Raw genomic sequence first — 22,344 nt, forward strand, 5'->3', positions numbered from 1 at the left:
CTTATCTGCTGCTGCGAAGGCTATAACAGATATTGTGTTGCAACTTCAACTGGCTGATGTATGGAGATTTCGATCCAGCGCACGCGGCGGTTATACACACTACTCGGCGCAGCATGATACTCACACGCGCATAGATTATTGGTTCATCTCACAGACTATGTTACCTAGAGTTCGGGATTGTTCAGGCTTAGCCCGCTCCTTTTTGGACCATTCACCACTTACTTTAACTATTTCAGTGCCCCCGCGCTCTCCTCCCCCCTTCTTGTGGCGCTTTCCCCCTTATTCATTATTGGACTCAGTCTTTAACTCTGAGTTGCGTGTTGCGATCTCGGAGTTTCTTGACATTACTGTGGGATCGGTTGACTCCTTTGCCACAGTTTGGTAGACTTTCAAGGTCTTTATAAGCGGTGTTGCCATTAGCAAGCATGCAGGTGTTTTGCGGTCTATTCGAGGTCGCCTTGCTCTGTTGGAGTCCTGTCTTTCCGACTTGGAGGTTCGCTTGGTACTTGGAGATGACCCTGATTTGCGCGAGCAGCTGAAAGCCATGTTAGCTGACTTTCAAGAGGAGGCTGAAAATGAGGTCAAGCACATGGGTAAGTATGCCTCAACCAGACTTTCTGGGGAGGCTGATCACCCGGGCTCGGTACTGGCAGCATTAGCTCGCCGCGGTATGGACTCTGGGTGGATTTCTGAGCTGGTAGACAATGAGGGTGCAGTCCTGATGGAACAAATTAGAATCAACAAACAGTTTTGCTTCTATTATCAAGAGCTGTATTGTTCCAAGCTTTCTTCTAGAGACGACGACATAGCACACTATCTAGAATATATTCAACTCCCCTGGTTACAGAACTGGCACCGCAAATTCTTGATGCGTCCTATTGAGGCCTCGGAGGTCCGACTAGCTCTGGGCTCGATGCAGGAGGGCAGTGCCCCCGGGATGGATGGCCTCACAGTCACCTTCTATAAGGGTTTCGGCGATCTTATGATTCCGCAACTCATAACTCTATTTCACGAGATGGCTGCGGATGGTATAATGCCTCCTTCTATGCGTGAGGCGCTGATCATCACTTTGTTGAAGCCGGATTAGGACCCCGTAGGTTTCCTTCTTATCATCCGCTCTCGCTACTCAACGTTGACACCAAAATGTATGCGAAAATACTTGCTAACCATCTGTCCCCGCTTCTTCCTCAATTGATTGGTCATGAGCAGGCTGGTTTTATTCCCGGGCGCACGCTTTCGTATAACCTCCACACGGTATTTGGCGCCATGCATCATGTTCGGGCTGAGGTTAAGGCGGCTGCAGTTTTTCTGGACGCCGAAAAGGCCTTCGATTCAATTGAATGGAAGTTCATGCATGCGGTGCTGCGTGGCATGGGCATCGGTGAGGTATTTCTGCAGTTGATTTCGGTGCTATATAAGTCTCAGTTCCTTTTAAGATTTCTAGAGGTCCCCAACAAGGGTGCCCTTTATCTCCGTTATTATACGCGGTGGCTGCTGAGCCCCTGCTGAGGGCATTGTGCGAGTATCATGGGCATAGAGGGCTTCGCTTTCCTAATTACAAAGTAATCACTTCAGCTTATGCGGATGATACCCTTTTATATGTTCATGATCCCGAGGTACATCTAGCTCCTGTCATACGAGAGGTACAACAATTTGGAGGACTGTCTGGCTTTAAGATTAACTGGGACAAATCCATAATATTCCCATTGACTCCCACCACGGCACAGTTCCCACTCGATTTCCCACTGCAATGGACGTCCGACCCAGTACGTTATCTGGGCATCCAAGTACACTCTGATGCAGATGTGGTTCTTAAGGCTAATTATGGGAGGGTAATTGATAAACTTGGCGATGATCTCGACAGATGGATTCGGCTCCCATTGTCCCTGGCTGGTAGGGTCTCATTAATGAAGATGATAGGGCTCCCTCGCCTGCTTTTTTTGTTTGTGAATATCCCCATAGTGGTGCCCCAGAACCTGTTCCGAGAACTTTGTTCTTTGATGACTAAGCTTGCATGGGCGGGTCAATCTTCTAGAGTCGCCTTGGATACTCTCATACACAGCTGGTGGATTAGGTGCCCCCAATCTTGAACTTTACTATAGGGTAACGCAGGCCTCTCATGCTTACAGCTGGGTACATGGCCCTCACAATTTTCCCCATCTCCAGATAGAGGGGGTTGCTGCTGCCCCGCACTCGTTGACCCGCTTCCTAACTCAAGCGCCCACGAGGCGTTGTGGAATTCTCAACTCGATCAATTCCACTGTCCACGCATGGAATGCACTTCTCAGAATGTATAATGGAGCACAATTGAATTCGCCTCGGTTACGGGTGGAGTGGTGCCAGTGGTTTGTGCTCAGCTCGGAGAGGGGCACACTATGCTCCCTAACTAAACTGCACATAGATTTAATTGGAGATTTGTGTAAGCACGGAATGGTGGGCACCTGGGCGGAGGGGCTGGTGATGATAATTCACATTCGGCACTCACGAAATTCAATTTTTTTAGAACCCGGCATGCTATGCGAGCAGTCCTTGGTGATGAGCTCTTAGAGCCTATGCACATCCCACCCTTGACTACACTTTTGAGTTCACAAACTCCTTGTAAATTGATATCTAGACTTTATGCCTTGGTCGTCATAGATTGGCATATTTCAAATTTTTAAACAGAGTTTATTATTCCCCTCTACGTCTCTTCAGATATGGTTAGCGCGACTCTGATAATTGCAAGCGTTGTGGTGTGCAGGGGGCTGGGTTCTTTCATCTGGCTTGGCAATGTCCTCAGATAGAAGTCTATTGGGGTAGGATCTTCCAGGTCTTGTCTGACATAATTGGGATCACCCTCAATCCGGAACCTATGCTGGCAATCCTAGGGTACACTAAGCATCTCCGAAAAAATGTGCGGAAACTTGTGGCGATTGGCCTTTCATTAGCAAAACGCCGATTGGCGATGCGGTGGATGAGGGGCCCTGTACCTACTATTGTTGAATGGGAGCGGGATATGCTTTACTGCAATACCCAATCAGATGTTTATAACGAAATGCTCCCTCCTTGTAACCGTTCTAAAAGCTTCTGGGGTTTGAATGCCCAATACCGCCTGGCTCAGCAAACATCTGAAGATGAGTCAGTTGCTTAAAGCAGTTTTGTCGCACTCATTTATTGTCTACAGCCCTGATATATTCTTATCGATAATTTGACACTAGCATGTTTTATGTTATGTCTGTTCATGATGCCTCTTTATTGTATATTACCTTGAGTGTGGCCACGTTCCCTTGCCGAGGTGCAATCTGCGGTTCCTTTTTTCCCTCCTTCCCCTGCCTGCCACTATGTCACGTTTCAATCTTTTGTGTTTTCATAATTGATTATGGTCAATGTGATCTGTTTTTGTTTTAATTGATATGCTTTTTTTTGTTTGTGTTTTTTTGTAATTTGAAATGTATTAAAAACAATCAGAAGTAAATAAAAAAAGAGGCGCAAGGTGTCCACAAACATCCCATATCTATGGACAGGGATGCCATGTTGATCCACGTTCAAAGCATCACCAAAGATTCCTCCCACCCACCATGAGAACAAAGTCTGACACATTTCCTGGGAGTAACTGATGCCTCTGTAATGGTAATCACTCATCTGTCTCCTGCTCGCCATTACCTAATTCCTGTTCATAGGCAACACTACAGCCCCAGGTTCCCTCAATTCAATTCAATTCAAAAGACCTTTATTCGAATTACTTGAATTCATAAAAGTACAGACATAAAAGCAATTCATCATTACGATATACAACACAATATCTCTAAAAAAATTTTATAAGGAATTAAAACAACAATCTTTCAGGGATTTTCCATCATATTGCGTACACGGATTATTAGTCTTAAAAAGGTGCTAGTACGAAAAATCAGTTCCTCAGAGTCCAGGGAGAGTAACATTTGACAAGACTCCATAAAAGAAAGGGGTCTGTGTTTCCTAAAATAGGGTGTTAAAAACCAGTTGATATATTTTAAGTAAAATTTACAAAAGAATAAAAAGTGTAACTCATTCTGCTTACTGGTGCTATCACAGGGGCACGGGTTGCGGTCAATAATTAAATTGTAACCCAAAGGGAAACCCAGCATGAATTTTATGGTGCCGGCCCTTAATCGAAATAACAGAGACCTCTCCCAACTAGTCATAGGTAGAGTAAGATAAAGTGGGAGAGGTTGCCAGGGCAGGTCATTCTCGATATATCTAATAACCGTAGCTTTCAATGTTTCCCTTTCCAGCCGTTCTGCCTCATAAAGTGCATATAGTGCTTGTCTGACCTCTACCTTGTCTTGGCATCCAATACTGGAGGGATCCACAAAGAGATCACCTTTATTCACGGCGCTTAATGATTTTGAAACTCCCGCTAACCATGGGATTAAAAGCCCATGATCACATTTAAGACAGTCTTTGATTATGTCTTGTGTTAGCGAGGCTGCATTATTCCTCCAAATTCTCAACCAGAATAAAACTGGTCTGCTTCTAATGAAATCACAAACGTAAGGGAGGTTTAGCTCTTTATGGCAGATAAATTCAGAGGACGAAATTGGGGCACCCAAAACTTTTCTGCAAAAACGTGTCTCTTCTCGTTGGATGCCGGGATTTTTAGCAGTAGCCCAAACTTCGGCCCCATAGGTGGCAACAGGAACACACTGTAATTTAAAAAATTTTAAAATAGCACTGGTTGCACCTAATTTCTTAGGGCGTGGGAGACTCAGTATTGAGTTGATGGCCTTCGAGAACTTGCTCGTGGCGTGGGCGGAATGCTCATAGGCAACACTACAGCCCCAGGTTCCCTCCATTTGCATGGATCACAAACTTGAAGGGGACACTCCAGTTTGCCGGGTGTGCATGCAATGCACAATGGAGAGCGTAGATTAAGCCGACTACCATGTTTTGATGTTTTACTCTAGGTAGGCAGACTTTTGTTTAGTATCACATTGACAAAGGGGTATACTGAGCATGGTGGGTGGTGTGAGTTGTGCTGTCCATTGTGTGTTGCATGCAATATCTGGCGGATTTAAGGGCTTTTTTGGGGTTTGTGTTTTCTGGACCATAACTAAACTTTCTTTGATTTCCTGGCTTTTGTTTTGTGATATGCTGCGTTCATCTACATTGAAATGATTGTTATAATGCACTGTATTATCCAAAATTGAACAAAAGAATCCATATGATACTGATACAAACAATTATAGTGTGCGGTTCTGGAGCGAGCTCCGCCTATACAAGAGGCTCAATTTGTAAACATTATAATGCGAAGACCATCATGTTGGTTCACAGGTGATGTTTTACATGGGTATTTGTGCTACCGACTTATTTTCTGAGATATATTGATGAGGTTCACAGTCGCTGGGTGTGATTCTGAGCACAATTTTTTGCATAGATTAGTTCCTTTTCTTTCTTTCTTCTTTTTCACCATTTACTGGTGTTCTCATTGAATACTGCTGCTTACCTGACCTTCATGTTGTTTTCTCAAACTTTTCTTTTGATTCATAGTTACCCCTGACAAAGGGAAATGTATTGGGTCTCCTCACCGAATTTGTTGATTTACAATCTTTGATCATGATACCCCACTAACCTTCTCTACATTTGTTTCTAAGTTGAAAGTTTCAAGTTAACTTGTTTTGAATAAAATGTGTATAACAGCAAAAAAAAAAGCTTGGTTGTCCAACCTTCCTCATCCCATATCCACCCTAGCATGTGCCTTGCCACTCCACTGGATAGGGAATCCAAGAGGTGGAAACACCGTTGAGATGAGAATGTTCTCTTCCACCAGCCTGTAACTGCGGTCGGTGAACACTACACGCCTCTTGGGCCAATATTCCCATATCCCCAGTCTGGGGCATACTCTCTCAGGTTGTTGCCAATGGGAAGGATGCAGCTAAGATCACCATCCAATGTGGACTTAACGCAACTGACTCACTAGGCAGAGTGATTTTATCATCAGTAACCTTGCGGTGCCACACCTGGTTTAGAACATCTGTTTTTTCAGGGGATGTTCAGGCTTCTCTCCTGGACATGCCCTTTGTGGAGATGAGGCCGATTAAGCGCTGGGGTGCTTCAAGGACAGCAGCAATATGGCCAGGTCCTTGGACTTGTCTATGGCCCCTCGTGAACCCCAATTCGCCTTCCGGCCCTTTCGTAGCCCCCGAAGGGGTGTCCAACCGTGCTCATTCCCTCTCAGCCACCATGGCCAGCAGGCCTTTCGTGGCACAGGTCCCATAGACAATATGGGACAGACAGCCAGCGGTCAGGTCAGTCCACCACCCCCCGGCAGCTGCTGCCTCCAAATTTCTTTAATCCACCCTCAGACATGCATGGGTATCCAGTTGGAGGCAGGACATGCCATCACCTCCCCCACTGACGGTCAGTAACATCAGACTGTTGGGTACACCTGATAGTCCAAAGGGGCTACTTCCTCCCCTTTGTGACAATCCCACCACCCATGCCACCCACTTACGATCGGCTGACAGAGGAATATCTCTTTTTGCTTCTTCAAGAAGTATGGGTTCTCTTGGATAAGGGAGCCCTAGAAAGGATTACTCTTTCAGAAGTAGGTTGATGTTGTTATTGCTGCTACTTTCTGGTTCCAAAGAAGGATGGAAGTCTACGTCCTATCCTGGATCTGTGCCTTTTCAACCTCTTTTTGAAAAAGAAGAAGTTCAAAATGCTCAAGCTTGCCCATGTTTTATCTGCCCTAGACCCTGGGAGTCTGGATGGTAGACGCATATTTCCACATCCCTGTCATGCCGTCCAACCTATCTGTGGTTCACAGTGGGCCAAGGAAATTTTCAGTTTGCTAAGCTACCTTTCGGCCTTACCAGTGCCCCCCCTGGATGTTCATCAAGGTGATGCCGGTGGTTGCAGCTTCTCTGCGGAGGTCAATATTTCAGTCTTCCGGAAACTTGATAACTGGCTGTTGAAGGCGGGCCCCCCTTAGGCCTCTATCCTGGATTTTAGTGAGAGTGGCTCTGAGGCTGTTGGGCCTCTTGATCTCCTGCATCCTGCTGGTGACTTGAGCCAGTTGGCATATGCAGTCTCTGCAGTGAGACCTGAAGGTCCAGTGGGCCGTGCATCAGGGAAATCTCTCAGACATGGCCCAGATCTTAGAGGGAACTGCAAAAGACCTGCAGTGGTGGCTAACAAACAGTGATGAGGTCAGTGGTTGACCCCTTCCCCAACCAGACCTAACAGTAGTGACAGATGCAGCACTCCTGGGTTGGGGCAGGCACAAGAAAAAGTTGGAGACCAGAGGATTCTGGTCTCCGGCTGAGTCCAAGCTGCACAAAAACCTGTTGGAGCTTCGGGAGATTCGCTTTGCATTAAAAGCCTTTCTTCTTTCACTCAAGGTAAGGCTAGTCCAGATGTTCATGGACGACCCCACCACCATGTAGTATTGCAACAAATAGGGCGGGGTGGAGTCTTGGACACCATGTCAAGAGGCCCTGCGCATCTGGATATGGCTGGAACCTCAGGGCATTTCCCTGGTGGCTCAGCATCTGGCGGGATCTCTGAACACCAGAGTGGGCAAACTCAGCCAAAGCGGCCAAGCAGATCACAAATGGCTTCTCTATCCAGAGGTGGTTCAGGGTCTCTTTCCGCAGTGGAGAGAGCCTTGGTTAGATCTGTTTGTCACCATTGAGAATGTGCAATGCCAGTATTTTAGCGTACTGTAGTTTCAAAGGTGACTCCCGCTCTGAGACGCTTTTCATCTCTAGTGGAGCTTCAACCTCCTGTATGCCTTTCAGCCAACACCACTCCTTCCTAGAGTTCACAAAAAGATCAGGAACAACCTGGCTCAAGTCATTCTTGTAATACCAGATTGGACACAGAAAGTCTGGTATCCTGATATGGTGAGCGTGACCATCGGTCCTCTAATCAGGCTGCCTCTTCAGGAGGATCTTCTGTTGCAGTAACAAGGCAGGGTTCTGCACCAAACCTGCGCACCCTCTGCCTGCATGTGTGGAGATTGAGCAGCGATAGTTGGCACCTTCCAACCTTCCGCCCAAAGTCTGTGATGTTAATCTGGCAGACAGGCGTCCCTCCAACAAGTCGGTATACACCGGCCGTTGGGACAAGTTTGTGTCATGGTGTGCTTTCTACAACATTCAGACACCTGCCTCCTTCTTTCTGAAGGTTGTCACTCCCTTCATTGTAGGCCAGAGCATTACTGTGCCTACCTTCTTTGCTCCATCTCATCCCTCCGAAGAGGAGGAAAGACTCTACTTTCTTGACCCAAAAAGAGCATTGCTGTTCTACCTCTACAAAAGAGTTCTGGGTGGATGGTAAACTCTTTGTGGGCTATGTCGGGGCCATAAAAGGGAAGGCTATGTAGAATCAGACCATCTTGCTATGGATCATCCTTTGCATTAAGATCTGCTAAGCACTGGCCAAGAAACAGCCCCCTGACGGATTGAAGAGTCACTCTACCAAAGCTAATGCTGCGACCTCTGCGTTAGCACGCAGCGTTTTTCTCCTTGACATCTGTCAGTTGGCTACATGGGCACACGTTTACAAAACATTACTGCCTGGGCAGTCAGGTCCATCATGACGGGCACTTCGTCTATTCGGTTCTGCTGGACTTTTTGATTTAATAGGGTACACAGACCCCCACCAGGGAGGTATTGCTTGGATATCTATTCTAAGGTAAGGAATCTGCTGCTAGAAGTATCTATCAGATGAACAAGTTACTTACCTTTGATAACCTCTTATCTGATAGAGACTTTACTTAGCCACAGATTCCTTGACGACCTTCCCATTCTCCCTTCTCTCCAAACCTTTTAAGGTGTAAGGGACACCCTTTTCAGGGCCTTAGTCTTTTCCACACCAGTGGTCAGTTCTCATAATGGCTCTGCATTCCTAACGTGAAAAGTCGCAAAAGTAACTGACGTCAGCGTGCCGAGGTGGTGCCTATATAGGTACCATGCACGTCACTTCTGACACAGACAATGCTGACGCAGAACTGAAGGATGCCACCTACCGGCATGCAGGGTACTGCCTGAAAACCTTCCAGATCCAGTCTGGCGCCTAGGGATATTCTTAGATAAGGAATTTGCTCCTAGATAGAGTCTTTACCAGATAAGGCATTACCGAAGGTAAGTAACTTGTTCTTCATGGTCACGCATTCAGACCAGCAAACCCCCTGAATGGAGTTTCATGGACCATGACACTCACCCTGGATTTGCTGTACCAAGCATTGGAGTTTGTGCTGGATTTGCAAATCTTTTTCCAGAATCCCACCAAAAAATGTAAAAAGAAAAAGAAGGCCCAGCCAGAGGCCAAGCTCTACAGGCCAACCAATTTCCTATATGTGTAGCTGAGATTAGCCACACGAGGAGATTTAAGTTGAAGGCCTGGCCCAAGAAAATGCATTATAGCTAACCCCAGCTGAAGGAAGTGCACAGGGGATTGGCTGCCTGGTTAGGTTGGGTACAGGGTTTGCCCACATTAAGTCTATCATCAGTATATTTTTTAAAAAAAATAAATAAAAAAGGAAATTCACTGAAAAAAAAAAGTTAAAAACTGAGTTAAGGTTCTGGCTTAAATTACCAAAACCACTGAGATTCACCAGTTACAGTTACCAATGCAAAAAGTCATCCCATAACTTGAACTTCTTGTAGTGCCCAAACACCAATTTTTCAAAACTGTTCAATTTATCAACATTGTTAAGTGTGAAGAGTGGCCATAACTCAAGAGAAGCAAAGTCTCTAATAGGTCATCATACTCTGTAAATTGTTTCTAAATAGAATATTATATCTGCACATCTGCATATAATAATAATACCAGCATTTGTAATGGCATTTTTCAAGTGCATTTGTTTTAAATAATGGTATTTAATCAAACCAGGATACAAGGTGTTAAATATGTGCAGTGAGGTAAAATCCTAATGAATCTGTGAGGCAGTAAATAATTTTCTAATGGATACATCTGCCTGTGGATTCCTCAACTTTTGAGTTACCCCTTGCACAGAATTCCAAGGAAACTTTTTCATAGCTCTCCCACATCGACTAGGACGTCACAATGGCATGGCTCCGCTCTCGACTCCGCGTGATATCATCGGAGCCATAAGAAGACCTCCTCGGCGTGCTGATGTCAGTTCCCTTTTTTCCGCCTCGTCGACGCATAATGTTTTTTTAGGAATCTCCATTTCTTTGTGGTCTACTTTGTTACAGTTGCCTGTTATTGTAACTGTGCGATGGCTGCCCAGAAAAAGTCTGTTTTCGAACCCTATAGGGAATGTGGGGGGCATATGTCCATCACGGATCCCCAATAGGATTGCCTTTGGTACTTGTCGTCTGACCACAACGTCGAGGGATGCTCGTCTTGTCGTGGGATGAATCTGAAGGCTCTTAAAGAAAGGTAGTTGAAGTTGTTTATGGCCCGAGTGAAGAAGGCGAAGAGTGAGTGAGTGAGTGAGTACATTCTTATAGAGCGCATGGCTACCCTAGAGCATCCCAGCGCTGTCAGACCGGAAAAGACGTTTAGAAGACATTATAGAAACAGAAATGTCTTTAGTTGCTTCCTGAAAGCGATATGATTTGGTTCATGCCTGATGTTGTCGGGGAGTTTATTCCATCTTTTGGCCGCTTGGACCGAGAGCCGGCGGCCACCCATCCGGGCCAACTTCACCCTAGGAACTACAAGCAGATTTCGTTGGTTGGATCTGAGGGATCTGACCGATTGATGGCGGCAGAACAGGGGGTCCAGAATGGATGGGCCAACATTGTGGATAGACTTATGTGCCAAGCACAAAGTCTTAAACACAATTCTTTCCTGAACTGGAAGCCAATGAAGGAAACGTAATGCGGCCTTTGCTGAGCATCGTTTGGGGACTTTCATAAGCAGGCGAGCTGCGCAATTCTGCACAGCTTGCAGAGTTTTTATGGTAGCTGATGATGTCCCCATATAAATAGCATTTGCATAGTCCAGTCGCGAAAGAATCAACGACTGGACCAAAACGCGTCTAGTTTCAAAGGGAAGAAGGTCTAGGACTTTTTTTTATAGTTCTCAGCAAACCATAGCAGGTCGCGGCCACTTTATTAGCCTGATGTTGGAAGTTCAGGGCGGAGTCCAACCAGACACCCAGGCTTTTTATTTTGGTCTTAGGCTTCGGGGGAAGTCCCAAACAGTGCGGCCACCAGGGATCAAGGTTAATTGGAGCTTTATATCCCAACAGCATAATATCCGTTTTGGCTCCATTGAGCTTTAGACAAGACGAGGTCATCCATTCAAGGACTTTAGTGAGACACAGGGTTAGATTATTGGTCCCCTGAGGTAAGGCATCAACCCTTACTAAAGAAACAACCAGCTGCGTGTCATCGGCATAGGTGACAAGCTGAATTCCCCAAGGAAGCACCACCTCAGCCAAAGGTCTCATGTAAATGTTAAACAACGTTGGGCTGAGCGATGATCCTTGGGGAACGCCGTGACTCAATTGCAGCTGGCTTGATGACACCTCATCCTCAAAGACGGAGAAAAGTCTGTCCGATAAAAAGGAGTGAAGCCATTTAAGGGCCAGTCCTGAGACCCCTACAAGGCGAAGCCGATGCAGCAGGAGAGAGTGGTTGACAGTATCGAAGGCTGCGCTGAGGTCCAATAGGACCACCGCAGCGCAGCCTCCCGCATCCACAATACTCCTAGTCGCCTCCACTACTGCCACCAGCGCTGTTTCTGTTCCTTGATTAGCTCTAAATCCAGTCTGGGTGGAATGTAATGAACCCGAAGATTCAACAAATGAGGAGAGGACCTGGTTATTGTGTTTTTCAGCTATTTTGCTAAGACTCGGGAGCAGCGAAATAGGTCTATAATTAGACAGATCTTCAGGGTCCAAATTAGGTTTTTTTAACAGGGCCCGGACCTTAGCCTTCTTCCAGTTAGGAGGTACTACTCCCGAGTCCAGCGACACGTTAATGACCTGCATTATCACTGGGCATACTGTGTCCAAAACCTGCTTAAGAGCTGTCGGAGGGGCAGCATCCTGGGGAGAGCCTGATTTTAAGTTATTAAGGAGCCTTACAACATTAACAAGATCTAACGGCGGAAAGGCTTTGAGTTCTCCAGATAGATTAGGATTTACCACCTCCGACCTTTCATAACCACTTTCCCAATCATCAAGAGTATGGGAAGTTGTTGCAAAGGTGGAGTAAATGTTGGATACTGCTAATGGAGATAGAGATCTTATCTAGAAGATTATCACAGAAATCGCGGTAGTCCCCTGGAGGTCTGTGTACCAGAATCCCTGAAAAGGAACATGTAGGCGAGAAAGATATAGAAAAACCCAGACTCTCACACCCTATAAGAGGACTCTCAGAGGTTCTACATCCAAAGGAGTTCTTATATATAATTGCCACACCTCCTCCCCTCCCTATCAGACGATCCTGTCTGATGATCGAATAATTGGGTGGGAGCGCCTGGACTATATCCGGGTCTGATGACTCCGTCAACCACGTCTCAGTTAAAAAGAGTATATCAGGGCCACGTTCCTCCAGGATCAAATAGATCTCCAAGGCGTGCCTCGGGAGAGATCTACAATTTAACAGGGTAAAGGTAAAGCAGGTGTTATTAGCTTTCCCTGGCTTAGGGGGCTTGCAATGGGGACAGAAGGAAGTTATATCTTCTGGAAGGGCCTCTATCGGACAAGTGGGCCTCCCAACACCACTAAGAGCCCTTAGCAGGTCAGCATTATAAGCAAGAGTATTTGGATGAGGGGATTCCATTGGTGTTGCCCTATGCCCCGGCCTACTCCGGCCTGGCACGGACGGGCACAGACGGGCTTTCCTTAGGCGCTCCTTCGGCGCTCTAAGGAGCGTCCGCAAACGCGTACGCTAGCGCGTAGATGGACTGTTTTATTTTATGCGCTCTCTCTCAGCGTGTCGAGCCCTGCTTCCCACCAACTAGTGCGCCAACCCCGTCCTCCCCAAGATGGCCGCTGCAATGGATCGCCCCTCTAGGTCCCGGCAGCAAAGAGCCCAACTCGGTATGAGGAAACTCGGAGGTCCCCGAAGGGTGCGGCGCTACGTGGATGCAACCAGCCACCCGTGCAAGCGAGACGTGCAAACAGGCAAGTAAAAGTTAATTTTAATGAAAAAATCACTGATTAAAAATTACGTGTATTAAAACTCTAAACTAGCTCCCGGCTTCCGCCTCAGGAGCAAAGAACGTCCCTAGGTCTTACCCGGCTACTCTGAGACTTCTGAATTTATGCGCTCTCTCTCAGCGTGTCGAGCCCTACCTCCCACCAACTAGTGCGCCAACCTCGTCCTCCCCAAGATGGCCGCTCAGTGGATCGGCCCCTCTAGGTCCCGGCAGCAAAGAGCCCGACTCGGTATGAGGAAACTCGGAGGTCCCCGAACGTTGCGGCGCTACGTGGATGCAACCAGCCACCCGTGCAAGCGCGACGTGCAAACAGGCAAGTCAAAGTTAATTTTAATGAAAAAAACAATGATTAAAAATTACGTGTATTAAAACTCTAAACTAGCTCCCGGCTTCCGCCTCAGGAGCAAAGAACGTCCCTAGGAAGAGAGGTCGGAAGAGGACGCAGGGTCTAGACTTATTTGCATATGGCTGGGTTCAAACTGGAATGGCATGGGGAGCAAAAAAACAATGGATTTAGGCCCAGATCTCTGTACAGGGGTAAATGTATGACATTGTTCTGCATTCTGTTCATCAATTCTTCTTTTTGAATTTGTCACCCCGAGTGGGACAGGTATGCCCAGACGTGGGTCCCATGCTCTCCATGCCACTGGAGTCAAGCTATCCTGGCTGATGAGGGGTGACACCCTGAAACCGGTCCTAGGATGCTTGTTTCCAGTCCAGGGAGGACCTGGCCTGGCAGTTCAGGCTGGACTGTTACCATTGGGCGCAGGGTCAAGACTGATTTGCATATGGCTGGGTTCAAACTGGAATGGCATGGGTAGCAAAAAAACTCTGTACAGGGGTGAATGTATGACACTGTTCTGCATTTTGTCCATTAATTTTTCTTTTTGCATAAGTCAAGGTCAAAGTCGCTGACTCCAATACCTCAAGATCGTCCAAAAAACAAAAGAAAAAGCGGTGTCATGGTCCCAAGCGTCGCTCTTCGAAGGAGAAGTCTTCGAAGTCAGTGTCCCCGGTCCAGTGACATCATAGGAAGGATGACATCTCACCTTCTCCTTCACTGCAGGTGACTCCGGTGCCTTCACCAATGCTGAGGTACTCTCCTGCGCTCAGGGAGGCATCTCCTGCATCTCCGGCTTCTCAGATCCTGGATCCAGTGTCTCCGGCGCTGCAATCAGAACACACCTCTCGACCTCGGCCTATATCAGACCAGGTGGTTCCGAATGGTACCCGCCCTTCCTGGCTCCAGGTGTGGATCCATCGCATTTTCTAAATGCGATGTATGGCATGTTTGCCAGGGCAGTTAACCCATCTGGCGTGCCTGGCAGCCAGGTGGGACCGCTTTCTTATAATGTGGGCGTTGCCCAACATTATGCCCATGCGCCCTTCATGCTGTTGGCTCCATCTTGGGCACTCCCGACGCCAAGGTTTTTGATGCCGATTCAATCTCAGGAGGGAAGGATGGACTACACTCCGGCGCTGTTGGGCTTCAGTACAGCACCATCTCGACTTCGTGCTGCACCACCAGCTGCTCATGAACTGCGTCTTTCTACGTCGGCTCTGAGGTCACCGGCGCCACTTCTGGCACTGCCGACGCCGATGCCTAAGTTGCGCTCAAGGAGGGAGGCCCAGAGGCTTCTGGAAGAGGAAGAATTCCAGGAGAAAGCTGAAGAAGGAAAGATTCTTGTCACCGAGGATGACTTTGAAGGTCTTCAGGAGGCCAGTGGGCTGGACACTTCACCTGAGTGGGAAATCTCTTCTCCCAAGGCTCTTCCTTCTCAGGAGGTGGCCTCATACCACTTGGTTATAAGGAAGGCTGCTGAACTTCTGGATCTACAGTTGCCCACTGTGGAAGTCCGACCTAACATTCTTACTGAGGTTCTGCATTCCCCTTCATCAATTGTGGAGCCTTTGCTTTTGTTCAAAGAAGCTCTGACTGAACCAATTCTTGAGGTTTGGAAGAAGCCAATGTCTGCCCTGGCTGTATCCAGAGCGGTGGCTAGGCGGTATAAGACTGCACCTGGGGATCCGGCATTTTTATCTTTTCATCCATTCAAGCTTCATGTTCTTCTAGGTTGTCTGCAGGTTCCTTCCCCTCTACTCCGGGGAATAGGGATTCCAAGAAGCTGGAACAGTCTGCTAAGAAAGTGTTTTCATCGACTAGCATGGCTTTAAAATCTACCAATGCTACACAGCTAAAGAGGTAGCCCCTAAGCTGCCAGTAGATGTTCGTGGTCACTTCATGCAGGTGCTGATGGATACTCAGGCGGCAGCCCATCAGGTGATCCAGTCGGGTCTTCATACGGCGGACTCAGTTGCCAGGGTGAAGGGCTCTTTGGTGGCAACTAGGAGGCACGTCTGGTTGAGAGGGTCTAACTTCTCTCTGGATGTTCAAGCTACGCTGTTGGATCTTCCCTTCAATGGCTTCAGGCTCTTTGGGGCAAAGGCAGACTCAGCTCTGCAATGCTTTAAGGATAGCAGGGCTACCGCTAGATCCTTAGGCTTTCAGTTCCAGCCTAGGGGTTTTGGAAAAAGGAGTTTTCGTGGATTTGGGAAAGGGCCTGCATTTCGAGGCCGTCTGCAGCAGCAGCAATAGCAGAAGCATCTGATAGAGGCATCTAGCCTCAGATTGCTTAACTTTGAATTCTCCCCCGGCAAAAGTCTGGATCTGGAAATTTTTCAGCCATACCTCTACATGCCGGTGGACATCGTCGTAAGGCTCCGCGGTGACGTCGACTCTGGATATGATATCAGCGGAGCCATATAAGTCCCCTCCGGTGTGGGGACGTCAGCTTCTTCTTTTCGGCGCTGTAACGCGGATCCTGGGAAAGTGGTTCCTCAGACCTCTTTTTTGTTTTTGGCCTATTTGACGCCTTTAGCATCTGGAACAGTGTGCCGATGCCTTCTGGCTTTAAAATGTGCAAGACCTGTACGCGGCAGATGCCGGCGACGGATCTGCCTAACATTGTATGTGGTGCTTGGGAGAGCACCATGACTCGGAGGAGTGTGACGCCTGTCAGCAGCTGAAGTCCAAGTTGTGAGGGGAAGGTCAGATGAAGTTGCTGTCGGCTCAGCTATCCTGTTCGGAATCCAAGCAGCATCGATCTCCCTCCTGTTCTGAGGCTCCTGCTCGCGGCAGGTCAACTGGTCGATCCCGTGAACGTCGCTCATCGAGGAGCCATTCCCGTGGAAGTCGCTCGTTGAAGTCAGGAGTCGACCCCGATTTTTCTGCCATATCCTGGTGGGGGGGGGGTTTCTAGGGCTGTAATGGAACTGTATTTTCAGGCTAACAAGCCTTTTTTGGGTCAGCACCTCTCCTTGGAGTGCCTTCGGGCCCCAAAGAGGTGGAGGGTACTCTGGTTGGTCGTTCACCTTTGGGTTCGCTCTCTGCGCCGATCGGGTACTCTGGCTCCATAGCTGGAATCCCTACGACGTCGGGAAACAGCCCGGTGATGCTTCCTGCTATGACGTCAGTGGCGTCCACAGAGGGTGGCTTGTCACCACCTCGATGCTGTGCGATGCCGACAATACCTTTAGTGGTCGGCGTCTAAATGTCGTTCAGCACTGGAAACATCCCCAGTGGTGGACGTTGGTACGACGTTGTCTCGATGTCGGTTGGTGCCAGAGACGCCTCCTCTTGCTACTGCATCCCCTGCTCCATCTTCTCTACAAATTGAGGATGAGGCTTCTTCTGTTGTCATTTCCCCAATGTTGCAGGATGAGGCTGCAGGTACTGGTAGTATTGAGAGTTTGGGTGTTCTTGGCCATCCGCATGCAGGGGACTCTTTGGTTTTTGGTGGGGATGCCAGTCTTCAATCGTCCCCTACCTACAAATTACTATCACCTCCTAGAATAGCAACAGCGGCTAGTGCAGCTTTTGCTGGGGTCATTATAAAGGCTGCAGACATTTTAGAGATGCAGCTTCCTTTGGTGACTCTGTCCTCTAAAGCCTTGGTGGATATGCTCCATCAAGGTGGCACTGGGGCTAAGCCCTTGCTTACTTTTGGAGAATCACTGTACGACATTCGTTTGGGGACGTGGGCCAAGCCAACGTCAGGAGTCTCTGTTGAGCGTGCCATTGCTCACCGTCATTGACCTGCTCCAGGTGACCCTGTTTGTCTTCCTCAGCACCATAAGGCTAGAGGGCTTGTTGTGCAGGCAGCTTCGACTTCGCTGAATTTAGAAGCTCCTCCCTTGTTTCCACTAGGCAGGGAGTCTCGGTGGTTGGAGACGTTTGGCCAAAATGTGTTTGCGTCCACTAGTTCGGCCCTAAGGTCTTTGAACACGTCCTGTGTGTTTGGAATGGCTTCCTTTGCTGTCTTATTTCTCGGATAGGGTTTGCAGCTGGATAGCTGGTTTAATTTATTTTCTATTATCTCTGATGAAGAGCTTGGCTCAAGAGACTATACCCTTCTTTTTTATGGGTATATCACTTACTGTAGGTGGAGTACTGGTATGCTATTGTATAGCTCTTTAGAAATACTAGCTTGGTAGTGTCTTTCTTCACTGTAAACTCTTCCTGTTATGCCACTGTGTCCTCCTCGGATTTCGCATAATGTTCTTTTAAGAACTATTGTAGTGAGCAAGGGCACTATTTTCTTCTTGTGATAGCCTTTTACAAGGTTCTGTTGCATTTTCACGCATTAATGGTTTCTTTCAAACCAGTGGCTTCTGTGCAATATATTTCCCTTCCTAGGTACTTCTTGGGTGCATCAGAGCTTTAAAGAGGTTTAGCAAGTTGGGTTGTTGTTCTAGTTCACATTTCACATTTTGCATTCTTTGAATGTTATCTCCTTGTGAGTTCTTCCTTTCGGGTAAGAACCGCGTCTTGTTTAAACATGATTTTAATACCCCAATACAATCAATATCTATCCATGCTCCACGTTGTGGTGCAGTTTACCTCCATACTCCACGTTGTGGGGAGGTATACTTATCCCAGTTCCATGCCGTGATGCTGTATTTTGGTAAGGGTTGTGTTTAGGCCACCTTGCCCCAGTTATCATAAATTGGTGTATCCACCCTTCTAGTGAATATTCTTGATATATATGGTTCTGTCTGGTCTACATTCCCTATCTCCTGGAGGGCATGTACTTTTTCTTTCAGCATTTCTCACTTTGTGATGTTTCATGATTGTTTTTTTTTCTTGTTTGCCAACTCATGAGCAGCAATTTTCTTCTGACAAATCAAATGTACAATCGTGGTGGTGGTAGCACCCCCTGCCCTCTCCCTGTTTTCCTGGGGCGGAATAGATTTTTACTAAATCCCTCATTTCAGGGATGTTATGTATGATAATATACGGAGCATACATATTACTATATGCTGCTGTGTTTCTCATATTGTCATGTAGCATAAGGGTTGTAGGTGCCTGTTGTGGACAAGGCAGTACTTCTATTAAAACTGCACTTTATGTACGCCCCTTTTTCCTACATCATTTTGTTTTAAAAAAATCATTTTTTCATTAGAAAAAAAGACAGAAGAAAGAAACAGGGGGTTCCTTTTTGCTTGCCTGGTTTTCTGAACTTATTGAGACTTAAAGTATCGTCTGTCTTTGAAGTTTTATACTGTAGTGGGCAAGTTTTACATGCCCCTGCATTCTTGCAGTATTCATTGGTCAGTAGAATTCCGTGAAGGGATGAGCCTATAGGAGTATCTGCTGATATACTTCTGTATATGTTCAAGGCATGTGTGTTCTGGATACTCATACTCTGCTGTTTAGGGCTGGGATTCTGAAGGTCCTATTAGGTTTCCAGTAGGAAATCTCTTGTTGTGTTTCTTATTGTCAGAAACAGCAGAGATTATGTGGGTCATGCATTTGACCCGCTTAGTCGTTCAGTCTTCTTTTCCTTTTTAGGGTAAAGGGGTCATGTCTGTCTTCTTTCAGAAGACTCTTAAAGCTTTTTAACTCTTTCCTTCAAGGACCGATTTGCTCTGGCCTGTAGAATTGCTTTTGTTTATAGGCTCCATGACATACGTCATAGGTTCTATTTAGAGCCAAGCTCTTGTTTTACTATTCCCACATGCTCTAAGTCAGGCCTTTGTTGACTGCCTAGTTCTCCTTGAGAACTTCTGTGGGATTAGTTTGCAGACCCTCCTCCAGTGGGGTATAGCTATGGTATGTAATTCAAAGTTAAGGAATCTGTGGCTAGATATCTCTATCAGGTGTAAAAGTTACTTACCTTTGGTAACGCTATATCTGGTAGAGACACAGTCTAGCCGCAGATTCCTTAACGCCCTGCCCAAACTCCCTGCTTTGCGAATGACCTTTGAGGTAAGGGTTATGCCTTTTAAGTGACGGGTTTATAGTCCAGAAATCACTATCTCAATCTATTTTGGGACTAAACAAAACGCTTGACCTGGCCACTTAGCTTTTGTTTTGATGGTGCAATAACATCCATCTCCAGATGTGTGTGGCTGGTAGAGTGGGGGTGTATTTCTCTTTCCTCTGGTTGGTACACCAGTGGGTAGTATTAATGTCTTTGTTCTTTCTATAAACGCCTTCTTGGTATCTTCATACCTTTACACTGCTACTGTCAGTATATTGCGTAATAGGTAATCTTCACACATCCTGGTGTTGTTGTTGTAGGTTCTGTTACCTTTTGCCATGCCATTTATTACCATTGCAGAATGATTTATAGAGTGCATATTTTTTTTTCTTCTTATAGGGATTATTCTCCAGGGCGTAGAGTGTCATGTAGCCCTGTGTTCGTTGATCTTTTAGGGGATGTTCTTCAAACTCGACGTCTGGTATCACTATACCATCTGATGTATTTTCTTTATTAATGTTTCAAAGATTCCACATCCAGTTTCTCTGGTGGCTCCTCTTTCTGACGTGGAGGTTTTCACAGAAGAAACTGACGTCCGTGCGCTGGAGGGGACTTATATGGCTCAGCTGATGTCATATCCGAAGACGACGTCACCGCGGAGCTGAGCGACGCCATCCCCGGTCACGCAGAGATACTGCTGAAAAATGTCCATAACTAGACTGGCGCCTGCGGAAAATATAAAGTTAAGGAATCTGCGACTAGACTGCGTCTCTACCAGATATAGCGTTACCGAAGGTAAGTAACTTTTACAACAAAACCCTCTGTATAAGTCATACAGAGGGAAGGAGAGAGGTCGTCTGTCAGGGGCCGCTCGCCAACAGCTCACCTCCTCCTCCTCTTCCTCCTCCTCCTTCTACCCCCCCGTCCACCCCTCTGGTTCCGCAGGGAAGCAGATCTAGATCCCCCATCTTGGAGCATGTTGGACCGCTAGGAGGCCTGGTGTCCCATTTTCTACCAAATTGGAAATCTTTGGGTTTTAAATCTTGTAGAAAATGGGTATGCCCTTCCTTTCCAGGAGTTTCCCCCTCCTTCCCCTCCTCACCAGGGCTGATGTTCGGAGGACTATCTGTTGTTCCCGCAGCAGGAGGTTATTTCATTGTTACAGAAAGGTGCGCTAGAGGTGGTTCCGCAGCAGGAAAAGGGTCAGGGATGCTACGCCCAGTATTTCCAGATCCCCAAGATCTTGAATTTTTACCTCAAGCAGGAGAAGTTCAAGATGTTGACCCTAGCTGAGGTTCTTCTGTGGTTGCAGCAGGATGACTGGATGGTGTTGATCGATTTACAGGATGAGTATTTTCACATTCCCATCCTAAAGTCGCATCAGAAATATCTCTGATTTACGGTGGGATATCAACACTACCAGTTTGCGGTCCTTCCGTTCTGTCTTACATCTGCACCACGAGTCTTCACCAAGGTGATGGCAAAGATAGTGGCACATCTCAGGAGGTCGGGGATTCCTGTTTTCCCCTATCTGAACGACTGGCTACTCAAAGCATAGTCGCCAGAGATTGGGCTCAAGTTGCTACAGGCAAGATGATGGGTGTTATTTCAATTTCAAGGGGAAAATGTAAATAAAGGAATGGCCCACTAGATCTCTAGTTGGTCCGATGTGTTGGAAGTATCAAGGATGTGCATGAGCACTAGGTCCAGAATGTGTATGGCTGAGTATATTGGGCCATCCATGTTTCCAAGGAAATCCATTGCAGTGTTGCATTGTGGTCTATCGACCCATAGACAAAGAGGGGCAGCGTGAGCAATTTGTCAGGAATTAGTTTTTTGGGTTTTATTTGTTGCTTAAAATTTATTTATATTTTCTCCCACCTGAAATACCATCTCTTACAGTTTTCAAACATATGGTTATAACCTCTATATATTATGAAAAACATGTTATAGAGACTAATCAATCATGTTAACATTGAAATCAGTTTGCTTAGTAGTTTGATTTGACACCTTCACAGTTTACCACATATTGGAAATGGTAGATGTAATGTTATCTTTAGAGTATATTGAAAAGTCTTTCATCTCATAGATGTTATTTGGTATGTCATGGTTTTGCTTTTTTTTCAGCTTAGTAGGAGCATTCTGGATATGACTGTCTTTCTTCTTTGTAGTTCGGTTCTTGTGAGGTCATTCAATTTCTTAATTTTTTATTTCATTTTTATTAATTCCCCACTCTTGAATTTTGAGTCTAATAAATGAAATAATGAGTCTGTCCCCTTGTAGCACCGTTACTCTTGTCTTCTGCTCTGTTCCATGTTGCCCTCTACTTATCTGTAGTCTCATATCTTTCAGACCATTTGTCTGTGAGGATCCTCCTTTCCTGCCATCTGGTGGTGCTATCTGCATATGAAGACCCTCTGCAACACTGCCTCCATCACAAGCATTAGCGTTGAACCTGTATCATGCTCAAGTGTTTATTTGCAAGATTTTTTCATCCTCTTGGAAACCAGATCCAATTCAGATTTTGTTCCTGTTTTTTTTCTTACCTGCTAATGAATTGTGGGTGTTGTATTCCTGTCCTCAGGCTTAGAGGAAATATTGAGTAAATTTAATTATACCATGACATTTTGTTGCCACCTTACACGCTCCTGAACCCGCTTTGCATAACTTCCTGCCAAGTCCTGAAACAAGACCTGTTACATTCTGGAGTTTACTTATGTCCACTTGTTGCTCCCTGAAATTTCCATGCACCTCCATAAGGAAGAGAGTTAGAGTAGGGACTTTAACTGCTCTCATTTGCACTGTAATAAATCGAGCTTACATCTGTGTTCCAAATAGTCCCACTCTCTGTGGTTGTGAGCTGGATGTAGGGGTTTCGGGTTGGTTTCGTACCTCAGAATGTGTTCTACAAGCTGCTGTTCCTGGGAGCTCCTGCTTTCTACTCCATTTCCCTGCACTGGGGAATCTTTTTGAAACT

At 46.5% G+C, this 22,344-nt stretch overlaps 1 protein-coding gene across 2 annotated transcripts in view; it reads left to right on the top strand.

Annotated features, from left to right (window-relative positions):
- ANKMY1 (ankyrin repeat and MYND domain containing 1) overlaps positions 1 to 22,344 on the top strand; it is a 588,784-nt gene that overhangs the window by 562,128 nt on the left and 4,312 nt on the right. The gene's annotated exons all lie outside the window — the stretch shown is intronic.

The sequence above is a fragment of the Triturus cristatus genome, chromosome 11, assembly GCF_964204655.1.
Source record: "Triturus cristatus chromosome 11, aTriCri1.1, whole genome shotgun sequence".
Lineage (NCBI taxonomy): Eukaryota > Metazoa > Chordata > Amphibia > Caudata > Salamandridae > Triturus > Triturus cristatus.